The sequence below is a fragment of the Bidens hawaiensis genome, unplaced genomic scaffold (assembly GCF_021521415.1).
Source record: "Bidens hawaiensis isolate Kalapana, Puna unplaced genomic scaffold, B.hawaiensis_p1.1 tig00052552_1, whole genome shotgun sequence".
Taxonomy (NCBI): Eukaryota; Viridiplantae; Streptophyta; class Magnoliopsida; order Asterales; family Asteraceae; genus Bidens; species Bidens hawaiensis.
In genome coordinates, this window is record NW_027499460.1 from 35,461 (window position 1) to 58,328 (window position 22,868).

The 22,868-nt window shown below is 42.1% G+C and overlaps 1 pseudogene; it reads right to left on the reverse strand.

Annotated features, from left to right (window-relative positions):
* Nucleotides 1-394: 394 nt before the first annotated feature.
* LOC143599715 (transmembrane 9 superfamily member 7 pseudogene) lies at nt 395-1,681 on the reverse strand (annotated as a pseudogene).
* Nucleotides 1,682-22,868: the final 21,187 nt, after the last annotated feature.

Sequence of the window (22,868 nt, forward strand, 5' to 3'; positions counted from 1 at the left end):
CCAAAATCTTGATGATCATTGATACCTCACACATAGCTCTAAATTGTGTATTATTGTTGTTTGTACAAACCAATCTAACTTTGGTAGTTATGTTGGTGTTTGCTGTACCTAGTTCACAACTTGGTGCGAATGTGCACAAAACGGATTTCGGTCTTGTTACCTGTAGATTCTCTATTTCCAAGTCTTCTCTTCACACTGATGTCACGTTGTTTGAACCGATTATAGGCGATAAACGCATTGGTTGGAAGGCTGGAACACAAATGTCTAGACTTCTAGTAGTATAATGACAACAAACAAATTTAAAGATAAGTATCATATCATGATAATAACTAAATACAATTAATAATCTCGGCTAACATAACAAGATTGCAAAAACATCATTATATCTTATTATTAAACTGTTCACAAGCTGTTTTTCTTTAACACACACATATTTTATTATCAATTTTACAACATAACAGTGTCACATATTAATGAACAAACATCAAGTCCAGACAAGACTTCCCCTTGTAGGTTTTAAACAATCTTCACTGAAGAGTAGATAATCCGAGTGAACCAGAAACATGCAAAGAAACCGATTGTACCCATCAACACGAAAAGCGCACAAGATGCAACCAACATATACCCAAAATACAAAATACCAGGTACAAGCTTTGTGATGTTCAGCTTTGTGAAGAAGTAGAATGTTGCATATAAGAAGAAATAAAAGGCTAAAGAACCCGATGTGAGAAAAGATCGCCACACCATCGATAATCTTCACCACATAGGTGGAAATAACACATCATGATCGTGACCTCGACACATATTATGATCAATAAGCCGATTGAAGTGAACGTTAAAAACAGATTGTTGAACACCGCCCCAGCCGGTATTATTCCGCCTATCATGATCGCGAGAACCAGGCTCTTGTACAAACGTTGTTCCGGGATCTCCCTTGGGATTTCATTAGATTTTACCGGATATTTGATTTCTGGTTGTTTGAAACCAATGTAACTACCGATAGAAACGAGTGGGATAGAAAGACCGAACCATAAAGACACCAAATCAAACATGTTACCAAATGGCATGCCTCTCCATGACCCTTCACTCCATATTACAACATTTAGAACAAACATTATGCAAAAGACTAGTCCCGGAAACATGCATGCGGTTTTTAAGGTGGTTTTTATCCATTCGGACCCTTCAAATGTTTTATAAAGACGAGCCATAGCGAACCCGCCAAAGATTCCCATTAGAGACCAAAGAAGGACAATGTCAGTCATGAGCCCACCCGCGTTTGAAGAAGAAAGAAACCCTAGGAGTCCGGAAACTATGGTGAGTACTATCATACCGAAAAATTGTACTCCGGTTCCAACATAGACACAAAGTAGTTCTGACTTAACCGGGGGCCGGAAAACATCCGTGTGTATTAGTTTCCAACCCGTTTCTTCTTGACCCTCGAGGGTTTCTAATTGGTTGTAGTTGGAAATGTGATGGTAAAGTGTTCCTAACATGATTGCGGCCATGATACCCGACATAAGAAGAACATTCATAAGTGAATTCACAATTGGAAACCATGAAATCTGATCATCAGTCATAAGAAGATAAGTATCCCATCTTGATGTCCACTTGACATCACTCTCCTGCATGCATGTTCAATGAAAGCTAGAAATTAGACTTGACAAACGGGCATATCTAACTCGGTACCTAGTCAAACAGGTTGGGTCGGGCTACCCAAATACTTGTTACTCTTAGATTTTGTTTGGCTATCGGAAAAATGACGCTATGAAAGACAAATTAGATTTTAATCGTCAAAACCCTGGTTCATTGGCCGATAATAATAATCTATACCAACAATTTGAACAATGACACTTTTTAGTTAGCAAAAGAAATTTCACTCTAACAAAAGGTAACCCTGCCTTCCATATATTTCATTTATGTTGTTTAAAAACTATTTACACTATTCTAATAGAAATATAAATTAAAAGTTAATTCATTAGGGACAACCAGAGTTACATCTCCATTAAACTAGGATCGCTTTTAGCAACGAATATGAAATTTAGAACTGACGTTAGTCAAATCAACAGCATGAGTTATTATCGAAAAGTGAGCACAGTTTTGATTATGAAAATCCAACTACTTTCAAGATGCTAATTTAAAAAAGTTTTATATATCAGGCCCTTTACTCAATGATTTGAAAGTATAAATTACAACCCAAGGGTTAGAATTTTACCCGGAACTCAACATCATAAGTGAAGAAGATATCCTTCTTATCAGCAACGTCTTCTTGTGGAGGGTCAGAGCTTGTAATTAGGCCTTTTGCATCCGGGTCACACATCACCAAACTAGTATTGTGGTTCCATTGATGATCAAGTATATTTAAGGTTAATATTTTGGTCATACAAAGAATCATATAAAATGCATATATTGTAACATCTGTTTTTAGGGGTGTTGTTAAATTAGTAAATTAACAAAAATCAGATAGTTTAGTACTTATTAGTGGTATAGTTATAGTAGTTTGGGCTTTATGGATTAAATCAAATCAATTTAAGAATATTGTTTAAAGAGTTATTGGCATAGAGATGGAAGGTGTGTTAGTGAGGGAAGAAAACAATGATATCTCGGGGTTGCACCAAACTAGGGATGAAATCAGGACCGTACCGGTACCGACCAGTCCCGGTCCGAAAATCACGAATTCTTGGTACTGGTACCGCTATTCGGCCAAGAAAATGGGAGGTGACCATGGTCCAAGGTGGTGAATGGCAATGGGTTACGTGATTTGGGTAAGTTTTCAAGCATCCAATCAAGGGGAAATGAAGAAAGTTTCCATGGATGACCAAAAAGGGATGGATTGCAACACTCAAAAAGTCGAGATGCTTCTAGAACAAGCCGAAGCACCAATGTTGAGGGCCAAAGAACATTTGAGCAGTAAACGTTAAGGGTTATTGCTAGAACGTACGTGTGTCAGGTTGTAGAACAAGCCGGAGCACTCAAAAAGTCGAGATGCTTCTAGAACAAGCCGGAGCACCAATGTTAAGGGCCAAAGAACATTTGAGCAGTAAACGTTAAGGGTTAATGCTTAAAACGTACGTGTGTCAGGTTGTGCATCGAGCTAAGCATTAGTTGGGTGATTTCAGACACGAACGGGTGAACTAGAAGCAAGTTAAACATCTAGACATCTAAGGCGAGTTAACATATCCGTCTTTTTAATGTTTTTAAATGTGTTTTGGATGAACACACATATAAAGATTAATGCTTATAAAAAAAAACCAACCTCGAACAGGTGTATGCTTATAAAAAAAACCAAACTCTTTGGGCACGGGTTTATGTGAATATGAATGTGTTGTCATGCGTATATTTGTTACCATCATGATTGTTTGTGATAAATGATAATCGCGTGACAAGATGTGATGGGTGCAAAATGTTATGGTATGGAATGTAATAAGATGAAATAAATATAAAACCTTATGTGTGGGATGTGATAATACTATAAATAGGGGGCTAAGATTTGGATGGTAAAACTCATGATATATAAACTTGCATGAAATAAATAAGTGCGTGAGAATATTGTTAAGATGGTATTACCTATGATTATGGAATAATTGAGAGAACTGATAAGGTTATGTGAACATGGGCTTGGCCGTTTAAATGGAGTTATACGGGTATGTTCGTCCAAGCAATTAGGCTGTGGAATTTGTTTCAACAACGAATGCGTATAAAGAAGCCTACAAAGATCAGTGGGATAGATGATCTTGTATAATGAAGTTTATGTGAGCGATGTGTGTGGCAATTGGTCTTAGGTCAGAAAAGTGATCGTTGAGGTTGAGAATATATGGACTATCGAGAATTGGTTATAAGATGCTGATCACATCTAGACTGGCTAGAGACGAGAAGGAATGTGATCGTATCCATCATATCTCAAGGTGGTGATGGCACTGCTATCATGGGCATATATTGCCATGTGTGTGATGTAATGTAATGGGAATTGGTTTGGGAAATAACCATGTGCGCGCTTAATGTGCACGGATGGTACGTACTCGAAAGGACATGAGCATTTAGGGGCTTTATATTTATAATTAAGTGTTTCTACTGATTATGATTGTTGAACACCTAATACAAGTTTTCTTGAATGCTTTTATGATGAACTATTAGCGTAAGCTAACTGGTCTTAGAATGTGTTTGAAGATGGCTTAGGTGGATGGTGATTTGGCATCTGAGGCTATCTGGCAGGGACAGTAAGACATTCTAGGATAGAACTTTTATTAAGGTTTTATTTCAATTAAAATTTTGAACTGTAACGATTTAAGTATTTAACCATATATATGACAAACTTTTATTTACCAGAAAGCTTTAGCTTCAAACCCGACGATTCTTCCATAGCCTAAGTCTTCACTTTGGTGGTAGCTGACTATGAACGATAAGTGGTTGTTGATAAAATATTTCTCGTCCTTGGTCTGCATAACACGTGTATAAATTACATCATCACCAACCTTAAGGAAGTCGAGGGGTACAATGGTATGTGGCCTTTAGAATTTGGATAAACCATCAAATTAACCAAAATGAATATGGACTAAAATAGTTTCAGTTATAGGCATAAACTTTCTATATCAAAAAAGAAAATACATGTGAGATTGTGGGAGTGCCGACAATGTAGACCTATATGAAATCAAGAAGTGTTGCATGACTAGGTGTAAAGTATTGAAAATCAGGCACAAGAACACGAACACGGAATTTGATTTCAAACAAAATTGGCCCTATTTATTATAATACTTTTCATGAAAAACCACATATTACAATTACCCTGAATCTCTTTATACTAGAAAAGCTTGATGAATAAGCAACCAAATCTAATTCTACTATGACTCAAATCCCTTTAAATTATAGTAAACATATTTTAATTCAAAGTCAAATAAACTATTTAAAATAAAATATATAAACTTTTCACTTTAACCCGTTCAACTTTCTTTTAACTAATTTCAAGATTAGTTTTCAACATAAATTACGTCTAATATGCCATATATAGGTGCCAAAAGCACATTCCAGGTGTAAAGACTAAAGAGTGCAATACATGCCTCCCAGGATGTAAAAAGTACAATGTAGGTAAATTACTACTTCTTCCATATATTTTGATACAACCGTCGTCTAATAGTGGGTGCAAATTACTCCTACTAGTTTACTTTTCTTATCTTTCTTCTTTATTGGTTTAGAATGTTATGTGATTGCAAATAGTTTAGTCACTTTTGTTAGTCAACATGTTATTTTGGTGATTCTCCTAAGATTTTCTATTAATAGTAGCATCTAACATTAGATAGCTGTAGAAGACATGGCAACAAAAACAAATCTATCATGACTCTTTCATTAAAATTAGCAGGAGTAACATTAAAAGAAAACCTTTTTGAGCTTACATCTGAATATCGTACTTTACCACCAATAGAATATCCGAGTTGATATGCAGGTTGGGAGCCATTGTCCGACCTTGTTACCGGAGCAACTAAAGGTAAATGGTCCAATATTGAAATAACCGTTATAATAATAATAACAAAAATAATACCAATAGACAAATAAATAAACATGTAATGCGATAGTTTTAATAACATTAATAATAATAGTGCAAATATAATAATATGTTTGCTCAACAAACAAATCAAAACATATTGGTAAATGAAATGATCAAATAATATTATTTGGACATGACAATTCTAACCTACTCAGATTATTATCTAGTTACTTGTCAATCAAAAGAAAAGGAAAGAGGAGTACAATAACAATATAAAAAAACAAATATATGTTAAAATAAATATGTATTAAAACATTTTCTTCTTGTTCACACATATAACCAGATTAGTTTGACCAAGGTATTTTGAGTTTCCTCTTCAATGATTGAATAGATATTTTTATGTTTTAACTTCACACTTCTTCAGACCACTCTTTAAACCACTTTTATAATTATTACACCTGCTGCATCCAATTTCTTCCATCCTTCTAGAGCATGATCAAGTTTCCTGTGTACACCATACCTTTCACTCAATGTTAATGATGACACTTAAGCATGGATTATTGATCCCTTAGTTTAAATACCGACAATTGCTTCATCCTAGCTCACACAGCATTTTATACATCTTGGTTACTTCTTTACATTAACATGCTTACCATTTCCGACCAACCGGTTCTCAGGCACCATACGTAAACCCAAACCCACCTTCGCTCGTCTCCACCCCCTAACGTTGTTGTCAGCTGATCACCGGTCATCACCAACCGCAGTTGCCACCGCCGAACCCCAACGACGCGTGCTGGTAGCCCGCAACTCCTCCGTATATGTAAAAAACTCAGTCAGTTAACTGGTTCGTAAGTGAATATCGTTTGTTTTGCAATTAGAAAACCGCTCTATCATCAGTAAAAGAAAAAAAAATGTACCAGCTCATTAAAATAGGCTATCTAACTTTGTAAAGAATGGAACTGTTAATTTATTTTTAATAATCATATGTCATATTTTATTATGAATAAGCTCCTTGGCTCATTTGTAGGCAACAACCCACCTCTCACTCGTAGGTTACGAGTTCGAACATGGGCCGTCACACGACTCTTACATTGTTATGCTAATGTATTTTTTTTTTTGCTCATGCTGTAACTAACTCACGTAGACAACATGGTTCAAGTAACCATGTGTTATCCATAAACTAATATGCTTAGAACTAGACTCACATAAATTATTTAGTTCTCAATAATTTAATAATACTAGGAAATAAAGTGTTGTTTTCTCTCCAAACATAACTAAATATGGCTTTGTTATTATAACACAGTTTTTATATTAAATATATTTATAAGGAAAAATTTAATAAGACTTGTAACTAAACTTAGATTGCTATAATCTGTCAACTTATTTACTAACAATATCTACGAACCCAAGTTATCAGATGAATATAAAATGCAAAACGTTAAATCTCATCAAACGTAAAATTACTTGTAGGTCTTTACAACCCTTTAAAAGAACAAGTCTGATTCTAGTGTTAATTTTCATTTAAGGTACTTAACCCCTTCCTTATTGTTATTATATTCGTTTGTTAAAACCCTGTTGATATTATATATATATATATATATATATATATATATATATATATATATATATATATACTTTTGGAACTCCTATCGTTCTTTGACAACTTGATTCATTTGGCCGTCCGTTCGATTCATGTTCTGATTATGATTTGTTATATGACTTAATAGCATGCAATAGAATTATTATTATATTGTGCTCATTATTGCGTGCTTCAATGATAATGATATGATTATGTATTTGCTTTGACGCTTCGAGAGCGTACTTTGGATATATTGTTGAAGTGTTGTTTCAGCTATTATGATCTGTTACCCTGAGCATGTTCCTACTTGTGGGGGTGACCACAAGCACGACATTGCGGCATCTATGGCGTGGCACCAACCTTGACGGTGAGCCTAAATCAAGGCGTCTCCTTAGTACTTGTGAGGTACATGAGGCCATTAGGAGGCGTATGGACTGGTCCTAGGATATATGTATATGACTATGGTGGATGGTGTGTGATGCCCACGCTCCATTGCACGTTCGGCACATAGGGTCTGCAGCTCTATGTGCATGTTTGTAAGTAATAAGTTATTCGGCTCATGGGTACATCCGTATGATACGATTTAGTTTATTGGCTTGCTTTACATTGTGTCATATCATCTTATGTCATATTATTGTTTGATCTTGCTAGATTGTTATTATTGTTACTTGTGCCATTTTATCCGTACTGAGCATTCGGTTCATTCCGTAAATCTTTTTTTAGCAGGTTCACAGGTTACTCTAGGCGGGGTGTGAAGAGAGATAAAAACTGAGCTCTAGGACTTTTGGTTTGACAAAGTTAGTCACTTTTGGTAGCCTATGCTAGTTTATCTAGAACTGATGTTATGTAATAAATAATTAAACCTAGGGCTCTGTAATAATGTTTGACTTATGAAATTATGTCTTATGTTTTGATATCTATGATAGTGACACGTCACCCTTCCAGGGTGGGGTGTTACAAATATCCTGTCAAAAAACATTTTCTTATTAACAACTTAATGAAGTATATTTATACCGCTAATGTTTTAAAACTTTCTATTACGAAAAATATCACACATGTTGGCTCGAAACCCATCATCAATCTTCTCCTTGAATTGTTTTGTGGTTTTCTCATCAAGTGTTATGCGACAAACAGTGTTGCACTTCGTGTTAACACGCATGAAAAACTGCATTGGAACATTCTGTAAGAAGCTAGAAAATAGAACTTTTCTCATCAAGTGTTACGCGGCAAACAGTGTTACTTTTGTTGTGATTAGGACGTTTCTCAACCTTTAGGTAAGGGTGTAACGAGTTATGTCGAGCTTGATATTAGTTCATTTAACCTAACAGCAGTGTTTTAATAACTGGTTCAAGCCGGCCGGTTGAACCGACAAAACCAGATTTCACATAGCAAGCCGGTATTTTGAGTCCGGTATTTTTGACCGGTTTGTAGAACATCGGTTTTTTTCTAAAATACCGGTTTTTAACGGCAAACCGGTTATAGTTCCGAAAAAATTTTGATAATTGCGGCCCATATTTTAGGCGGGAGTAGGTATAGTGCGAAAGACCTTCCAGAAGCATACGGACTGGCTCATTTAGGCGGGAGTATTCCCGCCTTGCTCATTCCTTCATGTGACTACTGAAGTAGCTAATGCCTTGTGCGTGTAGCCTTGCTGTTAGTGCGGGTAGCCTTCCCTGATGGCTTGTATCCGCAGCTGCGGGAACAGGCGGGGTACTTCACCATTGGGAGGCTTTCCCTGCGGGTACAGCTGGCGTACTGCGCGTAAGGTTCTCTGAGCATGGTGGGTCCTGCTGGAGCAGTTGGTCATTGCGCAGACGTCCTTGTTCAAGGTGAGTCTTGCGGGTCCAACTGGGATCTGCTGGGACCTACCTCTTCAAGTCCCCCTAGTCCAATGTTCTTCTCATGAATTATTAATAAGTGAGATGAACTTTTGGACTTAGCAAGGGGTTTTGAAAAGGGTTTAGTTTTTAGGTTTTCCGTGGTGATTCTTCCCGCGGTTTTCCTGATGTCACGCAGAAATTCCCGACTTCTGCTTGATCTTTGGGTGTGAAGCGGGTAGGTTTGTAACCTCCTCGCACGTCAGGAGCGTTGAGTCCCACTTGTGTGGATTCTCCATGGGGTTTTGGTAGTTTTCAACATATTGATCAATTATGCTAAAACCACCAATCCCATCATGGAGTTTCAAACAACATAGTTCTCGACGTTCCCGTCATGCGGGGATGTTATTCCCGTTTCCGCAAGCATGGCCCAGAAGATCCTTCTTGGTTTGAATTCCCTGCAGAGTGCTAAGTATGTGAAGGGTTTTGCCTTGACACTGTACCCGCACTCGTCTTACGGTTACTTTACTTCCAAGGTATTCCTGGCGTCAATTCCCTGCGGGTGCTAAGTATGCGAAGGGTTTTGCCTTGACACTGTACCCGCACCCGTCTTATGGTTACTTGGTTGCCAAGGTAAGGGGTATTTTCCCGCTTACTTTTGAATCTTTTTGAATTTTTTTTTTTTTTTTTTTTTTTTTGAAATTCGAAGAGCTGGTGAAAGGATAAGAACAGTCCAAACCTCTGAAACGTCGTGCGACGGTTTCTTCTGACTGTGTCAGGACGTGCAGGAAGTTATGGTAACGTGACAGTACCTGGTCATTCCAGTCGCTTTTTCAGGCGCGTGGGCCCGATTTTCGGGCGCGTGGCCGCGAAATTAATGGTATGCGTCCTTTCAACAGCTGTTGCCAGCTTGCTCTTTGCCACGTGTCATAGTTTCATTGCACCTTCGATTTCTCTCTCCTCCGCATTAAATTCATCGCATTAATTGCGATTAGTATATAAAGGGGGAAAGGGTTCTTTGTAATTCACACTTTCACTTTTCTCTTCATCTTCAGAACGATTTCCGGTGAATACTCAACTTTTCAGTCGAGCCTTTTCTCGAAATCGTTTTCTTTCATCTGCAAGATGTCGTCTCGTGATCTCGAATCTACAGACGACGACAAGAGTACTGCTGGCGAGTGCCAGTGTGCTTTGCCTGTCGATCTGTACCAGTACGTCGTCAGGAAGTTCATGCTCGAGTCTCTCGAGCCTGAGTTTCCTGAACCCCATCAGACAGTGTACGATGCCCCCAGAGGCAAGATCGGGGTATATGCTGCATTCTTTGTTTATGGGAATCTTAGGTTCCCATTGACAAAGTTTGTGTACCGTGTCCTGGAGAGGCACGGTGTGCACCTGACCGAGGTGCACCCGATGGCGATTGCCAAGATTCGGCACTTCGAGTGGGTGTGCCGGATTCTGGGCATTGAGCCCTATGTTGACCGCCTGATGACCTTCTACACTTGGAGGTGCATCCAGGGGTGGTATATGTTGATAACCCGGATAAAGGGATTGAAGATTTGCGCAACCGAGCGCAGTCTTCGCGCGTGGAAGCGGGAGTTCTTCTTCATCTCCGCCCGTGCCATCCCCCTTGCCATGAAATTCAAGAATGGGCAAGCACTTCCCAGCTTTCACGCCTCCAACTACCAGGAGGCGGAATGGTTCTCGAGGATATCCCGAGTCCAATCTCCGGTTTACCGGTTTGCAGAGTCCGGGATGGTGATGCTCGGGATGAGCCGGTATGGAAGGAGGCGGATGCGCAAAAGATCCCAATCGTCCTTGAATACGGTTCGAACTCTGTTCCTTACGGTATGCTCTGTTTCTTTTTGTTGATTTAGAATCTCTTCTAACTCTTTCCTGTTTATTTCAGAGGGGAACGACTTGAAGTCGCTCCTGAACCCGCGGGAGGCTGACGGTCCTGCTCGGATGGGTACTCGCGCTCTAGACGAGAACGAGTTGCCCATCCTAGAACAAACGGCGGATCGGTTCGTGGAGGTCTACCCGCTAGGCCACGAGATCCTTAGCGCCAGGCGGCCAGGTAAGGCGCTATTCAACCCTCGACCCCTCAATGTTGAAACCTCTGCTGGAATTCCTCTAATCGTATGTTCTGATGAGGAATCCGCAGATGGTCCTCCGTTGGTGCGGAAGAAGAAGGCTGCCGGCGGGAAGGGGAAGGAGAAGGTGGCCTCCACTGCCGATCCGGTGCCTCGGTCTGATTCGGAGACCGAGAGCGACGAGGTGGCGGGGAATCCCGGTGGTGACAAGACCACCGCTCCGGAGGCTGCGACTGTCACCTCCGGAGAGCCCAAGAAGACGACGGTGAGCGACGCAAAGAGGCCGGCTCCATCGGGTTCGTCCCCGCCTCTCCGTACCTTTAGGCTCAAGAAAACCCGTAAGTACAAACTTCCTTTTATCTTTTTCATAGTTTTCTATCATTAATACTTATCTTCTTTGTGCAGGCGTGGATGTTGACGCATTCCAGGGTGGAGCACAGAGGAGTACCTCTCCGCCAATGATGGTAGGCTTGGTCAGCCTACCTGAGGCGACGACCCAGGCGCCTGCGCCTGCTTCCGCTGGTTCAGTTGCTCACTCCTTTGAGCCGACTGTTCCAGCTGTGATGACGTCACCGCCGGCTGTGAGTGCTATTTTTACCGCATCTTTCACCGAGCCGGCGGCTACTCTTGCTGCGGATTCCGCAGCCGCGACCGCGGCGGCCGCGGCGGCCTTTACCATGCCTCCTCCGTCATCGGCAACGACGGCCGATCCTTCAGGTATGCATGGGGCGTATCGCCAACCTCTGCCACCTTCCCATCTGCCTGACCTCTTGGATGGATTTCCCTTGGGTTCAGGTGATGGGTTCGGCGGCTATCGGCCTGTTATTGACCCTACAGGTGCGTAGGGTTCTTTTGGCCTATTTTATATATATATATATATTTTTTTATCATCTTTTCCTAACTGCTTTTTGTTTTTTGCAGTGTCGGATTCCAATGAAGTGTATGTTCCACGATGGAATATTCGCCGAGGAACAACCCTTGGCACCCCTGTGGAGTGCGTGGAGTGGGCTCGTCACGCTGCTCCTAGTGGTGCGTTGGGGGAAGCCATGGCTAGCTACCAGGAGGGAAGGCTAAGCAATGAGCTTCGGGTTCTCCTGGCCCGGATGCAGCCGCGCGTCGAGCTGCTTTGTCGTGAAAACGACAAGTTAAAAGCAGCTCGCCTTCAGGAAGTAGCTCAGGCGCGGGCTGTCCGGGAGGAGAATAGGAGGCTCTCCGCCGCGTCGGCGGAGAAGGAGAAGGCGTTCAAGGCCCTTGAAGTTGAGGTTCAGGCCCGTCTCGAGGCCCGTTCCAAGGCTGCCCAAGCTGTTAATGAACAGCTTCGGCTAGCTAAGGAAACTGCTAGGAACGCAACTGAAAGGGCCACCAAGGCTGAAGCTGTTGCTAAGCCTCTACGCCTGGAGAATGAAGAGCTTAAAGCCAAATTAGAGGCTCTCCAGCAGGCTCATGATGCCTTGGCGATGGAGGACGCGAAGAAGCTCCAAGAAATCCTGGACCAGAGGGGCGTGCTTGACCACACTGAGCGGAAGCTAAAGGGCGTCGAAGAGGCTGCTGCAAAGGAAGTGTTGCTTGCCAACCTTAATAAAAGTGAAGCTGAACGCGCCTGTACCCAAGCTCAAGCCGCCCTCCAAGAAGCTCTGGTTGCCAAGGAATGGCTTCTTCGAGAAGCGTTGTCTCAGGTAAGCTTTTCATGTCTTTACGCTTTTCTTTGTAAATATAAAAGGTTCTGATACTTGTATTTTTTCTTTGTAGGTTGTGCATCGGGTCTTCTCAGAGACGTTTTATGACGATGCTATGAGCGCAGCCCTCAACGCTTCTCACGAGGATGGGGAAAAGGCCGGCTTCCTGCTTGGTCTAGGGTTCGTTGAGAAAGGCATCCCGCCTTCCAACTTCCCTTTGTATGATGTGGATACTGAAGCTATTTACGACCAAGCAGTGAACCAGTATGCCGCCTTCCCGCATCCGGTGGTGGAAAAGGTGAACGAAGTCGCTGCTGCTGATGATGGGCTAGCTATTCTTAAAGCTTTCCTTGAACCACCACGCTCTACTGATGGAGCGGGTCCAAGTGGAAGTGGTCCTGAAGCTTGATTCTGAAGATCCCTTTCCACCATTAGCGTAGATTTTTGCTTTTGTATAGCTATCCTTGTAATGTTTGAATTTGATGGAATAAAGATTGTGTTAGTTCTTTGCCTTGTTTATTTTACGCATGTTTTGATTTAACTTAGCAATTTCTTTAGTACTTAGATAAGTTAACTTTTTAACGTGGAAAATTATAACTTTGTTTCGCTTCCTCTTTCATGATTGTGCGGGTATGACCGTCACTTACACTTAGTAGGATGGTTTAACTTTACTTATATCTGACCTGCGTGGAAGTTTTCCTCATCTTTTCCTTTGAAATTTTCTAAGTGTTCAGAATAAGTTAACCTTTGAACGTGGTAGATGATAGGTTGAAGTTTTGCTTCCTTGTTCGTGATTGTGCGGGTAAGACCGTCACTTGCACTTACAAGGATGGCTAGACTTTACTTACATCTGACCTGCGTGTAGGTTTTCCTTAAAACTTGAGATTTCTAGCGTTGTGTTTATGCGGGTTTTGCCGCCTTCCACACGTAACGACTTACTTCTTCCCCCATTTATGCGGTGAATACCGGCACATTAGTGCGGGAAGTTCATAAGTATAAAGGTAAGGCTATCAACACATTGTGAAAGGAGAATCATTTCCATTAGAAGTGGCTCTAGGCCTTTTCTTTACAAGTTTGGAATTGATCTACATATAACATTTGCGTAATTGAGCTCCATTCCATGTTCTTGGGATGGGAGTGCCATTGAGCCTTTCGAGCCGGTATGCGCCCTTTCCCAGGACTTCTTTGATAATGTATGGCCCTTCCCAGACCGGGGCCAGCTTTCCCGGGCGTTCTTGGTTCGAAGCCTCGTTGTTACGCAGTATGTAGTCTCCTACATTGAAGTTGCAGAGTTTTACCCGCGTGTTGTAGTACTTTTGCATTTGTCGCTTGTAGTTCTCTTCACGCACTGCGGCTAAGTCTCTGCGTTCCTCGGTTAGCATAAGGTCCAACCGTCTTTCCGCATCATTGTCTTCTGGCTGAATCAAGACCCTTGGTGAGGGTAAACCAATTTCGACCGGGACCATGGCTTCAGTGCCATAAGTGAGACTGAACGGGGTTTCTCCCGTACTGGCCTTCTTCAGCGTTCTGTTTGCCCAAAGGACGTGCGGAAGCTCGTCCACCCAGCCGGATCTGTGTTCCAAGAGTCTTTTCTTGATGCCTTCGACGATGCTCTTATTTGCTCTTTCCACCTCACCATTACCTTGCGGGTGTGTCACTGAGGTAAAGGTGTGGGTGATTTGAAGTTCTTTCAGCCACTGTTGTAGCTTCTTGTCAGCAAAGTTGGTGCCGTTATCGCTCACCAAATTCTGTGGAAGTCCAAAACGACAAATAATAAATTCCCAAATAAATTTTTTGATATGTTTTGCGGTTGTTTGGGCTAAGGGTTTTGCTTCTATCCACTTGGTGAAGTAGTCGATGGCTACCACTAGGAACTGAACATTTCCTGCTACTGTAGGAAATGGGCCTGTCACATCGATGGCCCACTTCTGAAATGGCCATGAAGAGGTGACTGGAACAAGTTCATTCTTCGGGCGGTGCGTGTTGGGTGCGTAGATCTGGCAAGACCTGCATTTTCTGATGTATGCCAGCGCATCCGTATGCATCCCCGGCCAAAAGTATCCCGCGTTGTTTAGCTTAGCTACAACAGCGCGGGGACCTGCGTGTACTCCACAGATGCCTTCGTGTACTTCCCTTAGGAGGTAGTCAGCATCTTGGTTGTCCACGCATCTTAAGAGTGGGCCAAGAAAGTTACGTCTGTAAAGGATGTCATCGATGAGTTGATAATTCAGTGCTTTACAGCGTAGTTTTCTTGCCTGTGTTTTTGACTGTGGTAGTGTACCTGCCGCAAGGTATTTTATTATTGGTATCATCCACGTTTCTGTACCGGTTTGGATGACACAAATTTCCTTGTGCGGGACCGAAGGTGTCTCGAGGAGTTCAATGCGGATGTCCTTTCCTAAGTGGGTGAAGGCTAATGATGCAAGCTTGCTTAACGCATCCGCAGATTTGTTTTCACTTCGCTTGACGTGTATGACTTTGCAGTCGTTGAAATCGCGCATAAGGGATTTTGCTTGTGCGAGGTACAGGGCCATTGTGTCGTTCACGACCGTGTACGTCCCGTTGATTTGATTGGCTACTAACATGGAATCCACGTGGGTTTCCAAGTTTTTCACTCCCATCTTACGCGCAATTCTCAGCCCAGCCAAGAATGCCTCATACTCGGCTTCGTTATTCGTACTTGGAAAATCCAGTCGAATAGCGTAAGTGTATTCTTGGCCTGCTGGGTTGGTTAGTTTCAGCCCTGCGCCTGAACCCTCGTTACTGGCTGCTCCATCAGTGTAGAGTCGCCAGACATCATTGATGTCTTGTGCTGGAGAGGGTTGAGCCTCTTCCTGGCACTCTTTTTCCCGCGATGCAGGCACTTCTGCAATAAAGTCGGCCAAAACCTGGCCTTTTATGGCTGGTCTTGGCTTATACTTTATCGCGTACTCCTCCAACTCAATTGCCCATTTGGCTAGACGTCCCGATAACTCGGGTTTGCCTAGAACGTTTGCAAGTTTGAAGTTGGAGAGGATGGTGATTGGGTGACCCTGGAAATATCGTCTTAACCTGCGTGAAGCATGTATAAGTGCTAAGACTAATTTTTCGAGGGTAGAGTACCGGGTTTCTACGTCTGTTAGGATACGACTGACAATAGATTGGCATCTGGATGCCTTTTCGCTCTACTAGCAGGACTGCCCCGGTTGCTCTATCTGTTGCGGAAAGGTATAGGATTAACTCCTCTCCCGCTTTTGGTGCTGTGAGCGTTGGGAGTTCGATCAAGCGTGACCGAATCTCCTGAAAAGCTGCTTCCGCTTCTGGTGTCCAGCGGAAGTGCGTTTTCTTTAAACAGTTTCTCAACGTTGACACGAAGGGAAACGACTTGTCCGCGTGGTTTGCCAAAAAGCGATTAAGTGCCACTAGTCGTCCATTCAGTGTCTGAGCCTGTTTGATGGTAGTAGGTGATTCCATTTTGATAATGGCTTCGACCTTTTCAGGGTTCGCTCTGAAGCCATCTTTAGTGACGATGACCCCCAAGAACTTCCCTTCTTCCATTCCAAAGGCACACTTGCTCGGGTTGAGCTTCATGTTTATCTTCCTGAGCGTGTTGAAAGTTTCTTCGATGTCTTTCAACATCGCTTCTGGGTCAGGGCTTTTGATGACCAAGTCATCCATGTAGACTTCCAAGTTCCTCCCAATTTGGGCATGAAACTGGTTGTCCATCAGGCGTTGGTATGTGGACCCGGCATTCTTAAGTCCGAATGGCATCATTTGGTAACAAAATGTGCCATCGGGCGTCCGAAAAGCGGTTTTGTCCTGATCATCAACGGCCATGTGGATTTGATGGTACCCCTTATACGCGTCCAGGAAGCATTTAAGGCGGAACGGTGCCAACGAATCCACCTTAAGATCAATTTCGGGTAACGGATAACAATCTTTGGGGCATGCTTTGTTCAAGTCCTTGAAATCTATGCACATGCGCCATTGTTTGTTATTCTTCGGTACCATAACGGGATTTGCAACCCAAGTTTGATATCTACTAACGCGTACGATGCCTGCGTCAAGGAGTTCATTGACTTGGGTTCTACACGCGTTAGTTTGTTCTGGCCCCATTACTCTGCGCTTTTGTACGATTGGCGTAACAGCCGGATCGCATTTGAGTTTATGCTCTGCCTTACTTCGGGGTACACCAGTCATGTCAGCTGGTGTCCACGCGATGATGTCAGCGTTTTTTTGTAATAAGCGCTTGAGTAAGGTGCGTGTGGGATCAACAACTGTTGGGCCAATGGAAACGGCCTGGTCAGGGTATTTGCCGTTGAAGGCCCATCTTTCTGGTTCGGTGATGGTTGGTTTAGCCATCTTTGGTTTGGGTTTAGATGAGACAGATGCGATGCATACCTGGGGAATGCCGGTGATCATCGCTACACCCTCAGCTGTTGGCCATCCCATCATGCCGTGGACTGAGGATACCACGGCGTTGAATCTTGCCATCCCATCTCTTCTGAAGAGAATGTCGTATGTGTGGTGTGGCTTCCTCATTACGACAAAATCCACGTCTTCTGTGCGTGAGTGATTCTCGTCCGTAAGAGTGAAGGGGAAAGATAGGATGCTCAGGGGGGTGTTTGTGCTGCCATCAAACCCTTCCATCGAGGCGCAGATCGTTTCTAGGCGCTCTTTGTCTTCGTCATCTAGTTTGTCGAAGAACTGCCTGTACATCACCGTTGACGAGGCGCCGTTGTCAGCAAGAGTGCGAGAAGTGATGTAGTGCCCCAGCTGGCTTTTGATGACGATAGGGCCTTCTTTGCTGGGTCCTCCTGGCACTCGCGGGAAGCGCACCTCAGCTTCCTTCCACGCGCATGGTTCTGTCGTTCGCCTTTTCCTTCCTCTGATCTTACCATGAACCATGTTGATGCTGATGTTAACGGGCTTTCGTCCATTGCCTCGGTACCGGTTGTCGTTCCCTCCTCCCTTCTTGATTGATGCCACCAGGTGTGCCAGTCTTCCATCCTTGACGAATGCTTCAACAATATCCTTCAAGGATGTACACTCTTCCGTACTATGACCTTTTGTCCCGTGGAAGTCATAGGATTTACTCTGATCCGCATTAGGTCGCTGCCGGATCATTGGAGCTTTTGGCCATGGTAGCTTTTCAGTGCCAAATATTTCCGTGACGCTTTTGGTGAGTGGCGTCCACCGGTGTTTTTGGCTTGAAGGGTGTGTGTTATTTCTTCCGCCAACAAGAGGGTGAGAGCTGGATGAGGTGTCAAAGTTTACCCTTGACTGCCAGATACCTAGCTTCCTCTTTTTGTTCTGCCGGGCGATCCGAACATTGTTTTCTCTAGTCCTCTGCGTGTAGAGGTGTGTACTCTGGGGAAGATCCCTTCTCAGTTGCTTCTCCGTCTCGGCAAAGCGCTTGGCCGCCGTCATGATGGCATCCCATGTTGATGGCATGCCGTCCTTACCCGTCAATGTGCGGATAAGCTCTGGGTATTCGATGCCCTGGATGAAAGCGGCGCGAACAAGATCTTCACTTATGTTGCCCAGACTTAGCTTTTTGGAGTTGAAGCGAGTGATGAAGTCTAGTAAAGATTCATCCTCCTCTCTGACGCAGTTGAGGATCGTCCACTGTTCTTCGGTATATTTCCTCTGTTGGCTGAAGTGTTGGCTGAACTTGTTACCATAACTTCCTGCACGTCCCGACACAGTCAGAAGAAACCGTCGCACGACGTTTCAGAGGTTTGGACTGTTCTTATCCTTTCACCAGCTCTTCGAATTTCAAAAAAAAAAAAAAAAAAAAAAATTCAAAAAGATTCAAAAGTAAGCGGGAAAATACCCCTTACCTTGGCAACCAAGTAACCATAAGACGGGTGCGGGTACAGTGTCAAGGCAAAACCCTTCACATACTTAGCACCCGCAGGGAATTGACGCCAGGAATACCTTGGAAGTAAAGTAACCGTAAGACGAGTGCGGGTACAGTGTCAAGGCAAAACCCTTCACATACTTAGCACTCTGCAGGGAATTCAAACCAAGAAGGATCTTCTGGGCCATGCTTGCGGAAACGGGAATAACATCCCCGCATGACGGGAACGTCGAGAACTATGTTGTTTGAAACTCCATGATGGGATTGGTGGTTTTAGCATAATTGATCAATATGTTGAAAACTACCAAAACCCCATGGAGAATCAACACAAGTGGGACTCAACGCTCCTGACGTGCGAGGAGGTTACAAACCTACCCGCTTCACACCCAAAGATCAAGCAGAAAAGTCGGGAATTTCTGCGTGACATCAGGAAAACCGCGGGAAGAATCACCACAGAAAACCTAAAAACTAAACCCTTTTCAAAACCCCTTGCTAAGTCCAAAAGTTCACCTCACTTATTAATAATTCATGAGAAGAACATTGGACTGGGGGGACTTGAAGAGGTAGGTCCCAGCAGAGCCCAGTTGGACCCGCAAGACTCACCTTGAACAGGGACGTCTGCGCAATGACCAACTGCTCCAGCAGGACCCACCATGCTCAGAGAACCTTACGCGCAGTACGCCAGCTGTACCCGCAGGGAAAGCCTCCCAATGGTGAAGTACCCCGCCTGTTCCCACAGCTGCGGATACAAGCCATCAGGGAAGGCTACCCGCACTAACAGCAAGGCTACACGCACAAGGCATTAGCTACTTCAGTAGTCACATGAAGGAATGCGCAAGGCGGGAATACTCCCGCCTAAATGAGCCAGTCCGTATGCTTCTGGAAGGTCTTTCGTACTATACCTACTAAGGTATGGGCAGAAGACGATTTGACCAGAACAGCCCATGAACCAATCACAGGGTGACAGCTCACCGACAACAGTACGAGGAGGAGCACCCTCTAATACTGTTTGTCACTATTAGCCGCTGCCTACTCACCAACCCTTACAATGGGACGTGCGCAGCCTACAGTTGGTGGAACAGTGCATAGCCGGCAGTAAAGGAACAGTGTACAGCCGACCTTGTTACTGTTGGCCGTAGCCTATCCACCAACCAGCATGGCCTGTGCGTAGTCCACTGTTGGTAGAACATGAATACTATTCAGCCGGCTGTACCTTCTAGGAAACCTACCTTCGGCTATAAATACTCCAACACCTTGGAATGGTAAGGACATCATCTGATATCTCATCTTATCTAGCAATCTCTTAATATACACTTATATTCAGAGCAATCTAGTCTGATTCTCACGCCGGAGGGTGGTCACAAGGAGGAACCCCCCCCCCCCTTCTCAGTGACAAGCTTACGGTGTCTGTTTTGCAGGTCATCTGAAGAACAATCTTCTCTGCTGAACCTCATCCTCGTGGGAAACATTACTTAACCCCCAGATTATCTATAATCTGCCCAGGGTTCACTTAGTGTTTCTTCAATTAGCAACAACATCCACACTACTATTAGAGCACACATAGTGGTCCCACTCCATGTGCATGCACTTAGTGACCGAAAAAGTGTTTACAACAAACTTAAAAGTTTTGGCAAATCTATTGATTGGTCACAAAACTATAACAATCCAACAAAACAGTTGTAACGGATGGCCACCATAGGTTTTGCAACCCAACAAAACAGTCGATTTACGGACTTGTGACCGACTCTAATGGTTGCTAGACTAGCGACAGACTATAATCAGTCGTAGATAATTAGCAACCGAAATAAACTTAAAGCAAGTTCATCGCTACTTTTGTCAAAATAAAGGTTAAAAACGGTCGCTATTAGTCGCAAAGAGGCATTTCTTAGGTACTAGTTTCAAATATAGATACTTCTTTTGTAAGTAAAACAAATCACAAATTGGATTTGACAACATAGTTATTGTGACCCTATAAAACGACCATAAAGCCGCTCTTACAGGTTGCAAAAATAGTGACAAATTTGCGACTGACTATAATTAGTCGCAAAACTAGCCTCCCACTATAGTTGTTTGTAAAATGACCAAGTAGTCGCTACGTTTATGACAGTAAAAGTTAAAAATATGGTAACGAGAAGGTCGCAAATATAGCCTGTTGCAAATTGGTTGATGACCATAAAGATTTTCGGGAGCTAATTGAACGGTATATGAATTGTAGTTCTTGCCATCATGAAGTCGCGTGGAGAGTCACCAGAGGAGTCTCCATGGATGAATAACAAAAGAAAAACGAAAACGGATAAGTGATGAAACGATAGCAATCGATCAGCCATAGCACGCTAGCGGATAGCCTCAAACTCGAACTTTTAATGTGAAGATCCGTCACTAATGCTCCCTCCTTTTTAAATGCACATAAAAACTGTCTTATATCATTGTTTTTAATGACAAAGGAATACGTAAGATTGGATTAGTTTTGCTTCTATATTGTTGATATTATTGATGGGCTTTGAGTTTTAAGTATTTTTCATACTGTGAATAAATATTATATGTTTACATACAAATCAAAACGATTATTTCTAGGCGTGACTTGTGTTTTATATTTGTTTTTTTGTTGGATAATGACATGATATATATTATTATTTTTTTTAAGTTGTGATGGTATAAAAAGTTATATTTTATCGGGTTGTTCACAAATTCCAAATATGTTCCACACATAAGAAAATTTTAAAAGTATTTACATACCCCAAAGGATGGTCAGTTCCCTTCATTCACTATCCACTTTGAACAAATTTGATGTTTGTTAAGATCGGCTACATCAAAAATTTTGTTGATAAGTGCTAATAAGAACTGCTGACCAAAACTGGTTTTCTGACTATGTATTGTTGTTGTCTAACACGTGCACGAAAGTTTTTATGTTAAAAAACTTATTGGATTTTGAGAAAGTGATTTGCATGAAAGAACGAAAGTTTTTGTGTTAAAAATGGTTGAGTTAAGATTAAAATTTACAGGATAAAATATTATGACGGTCACATGACCATTTGAGATCAGGATCAACGACAACACTACCCCGTTCGAGGTGATTTTTTTAGTACCAACCCAGACTGAGTTGTGTTCTTGCCTGAGCCAAGGCGACACGAGCCCATCATTTGGGCACTCCGTCCACCCTAATGTGATGGGTAAATACACATCTTAAGTGTTTCGGGTTTCAAATTTTTCCACCAGATTCCGGTAGATATTTGTAATCAAGATGTTAACTTTTAAGTTTTTAATATTTTATACAATTAAAAATTACAAAAAAAATCCCATAAATTCATATAAACCACTCGCCTAAAAGCATCCACAACCATTCCCTGCCCTCATTTCTGTAAATAATACTAAAAATCCCTATTTAGTTCTATAAAATACACTTTAACTGCATTAAAAATCCCTATCTTTTTATTTCTCTCTATTTTTGTTAAATAATATTTTTTATACATTTATTATTACTTTTTGTCTTCTTCATTCATAACTAATTTCAAAAAGTATTAAAAAGAATAATATGATTAAACGATAAATTTTCAAATATATAAAAAAATCACTACATTTTATTTATCTGCTCACCACATTCTAAGGTACTCCTTACACTATAAAACCCTGATCAAACAAAAATTAAAAAATAATAATAAAAATAATATTAGACACTATAGTAAAAGACGTCCTTTACGTTTGAACATTTTTTTCAATGGACATCATTTAGCAAAAGAAATGACAGAAAACGTATCTCGTGTTTCAAATTCCATTCACTTTAAGTTCTTTGGTAATAACCTAGTTAAATTTTTTTCGTTAAATATAGCAGTGTGGTAAATTCACACATTTATTTATTAATTAAAAATAAAAAATACATATATTCTTCACAAAATTGAGAGGAAATTGGAGGAGGTAGAACAACGAGGTGTGTTGCTCATCGTGTCGATCTGAGATCACCAATGCTATGGTCTTGGCTCACATGTGGAGGTTGATTTCAAGTGATCGATGGCAGGCTTGGTTTGTGTCTGTTAGGTTATAGTGGATTGGTGGTGACGATGGTTTTCGTTGTGTGGTGATGATGAAGAGGATGGGTAGGGGATGGTGACAGTGGAGGGAGTGGGTGGTAGTGTGGTAAAGGGGTGTGTGTGTGAGAGAGAGAGATTTTTATTTTATTGAAAAATAAATGTACGTTTTAAAAATGGCAAGTCTTTAGTCTAATTACACAAACAGTTCTTAAAGGGGTATAATGATTACACCGTGCACATGATCATATTTAACGAAAAAGTTTAACTGGATTAATACCAAAGGACGTAACGTGAACAGAATTTGAAACATGAAATAAGTTTATCGCAATTTATTTGCTAAAGGATATTTATTGAAAAAACATT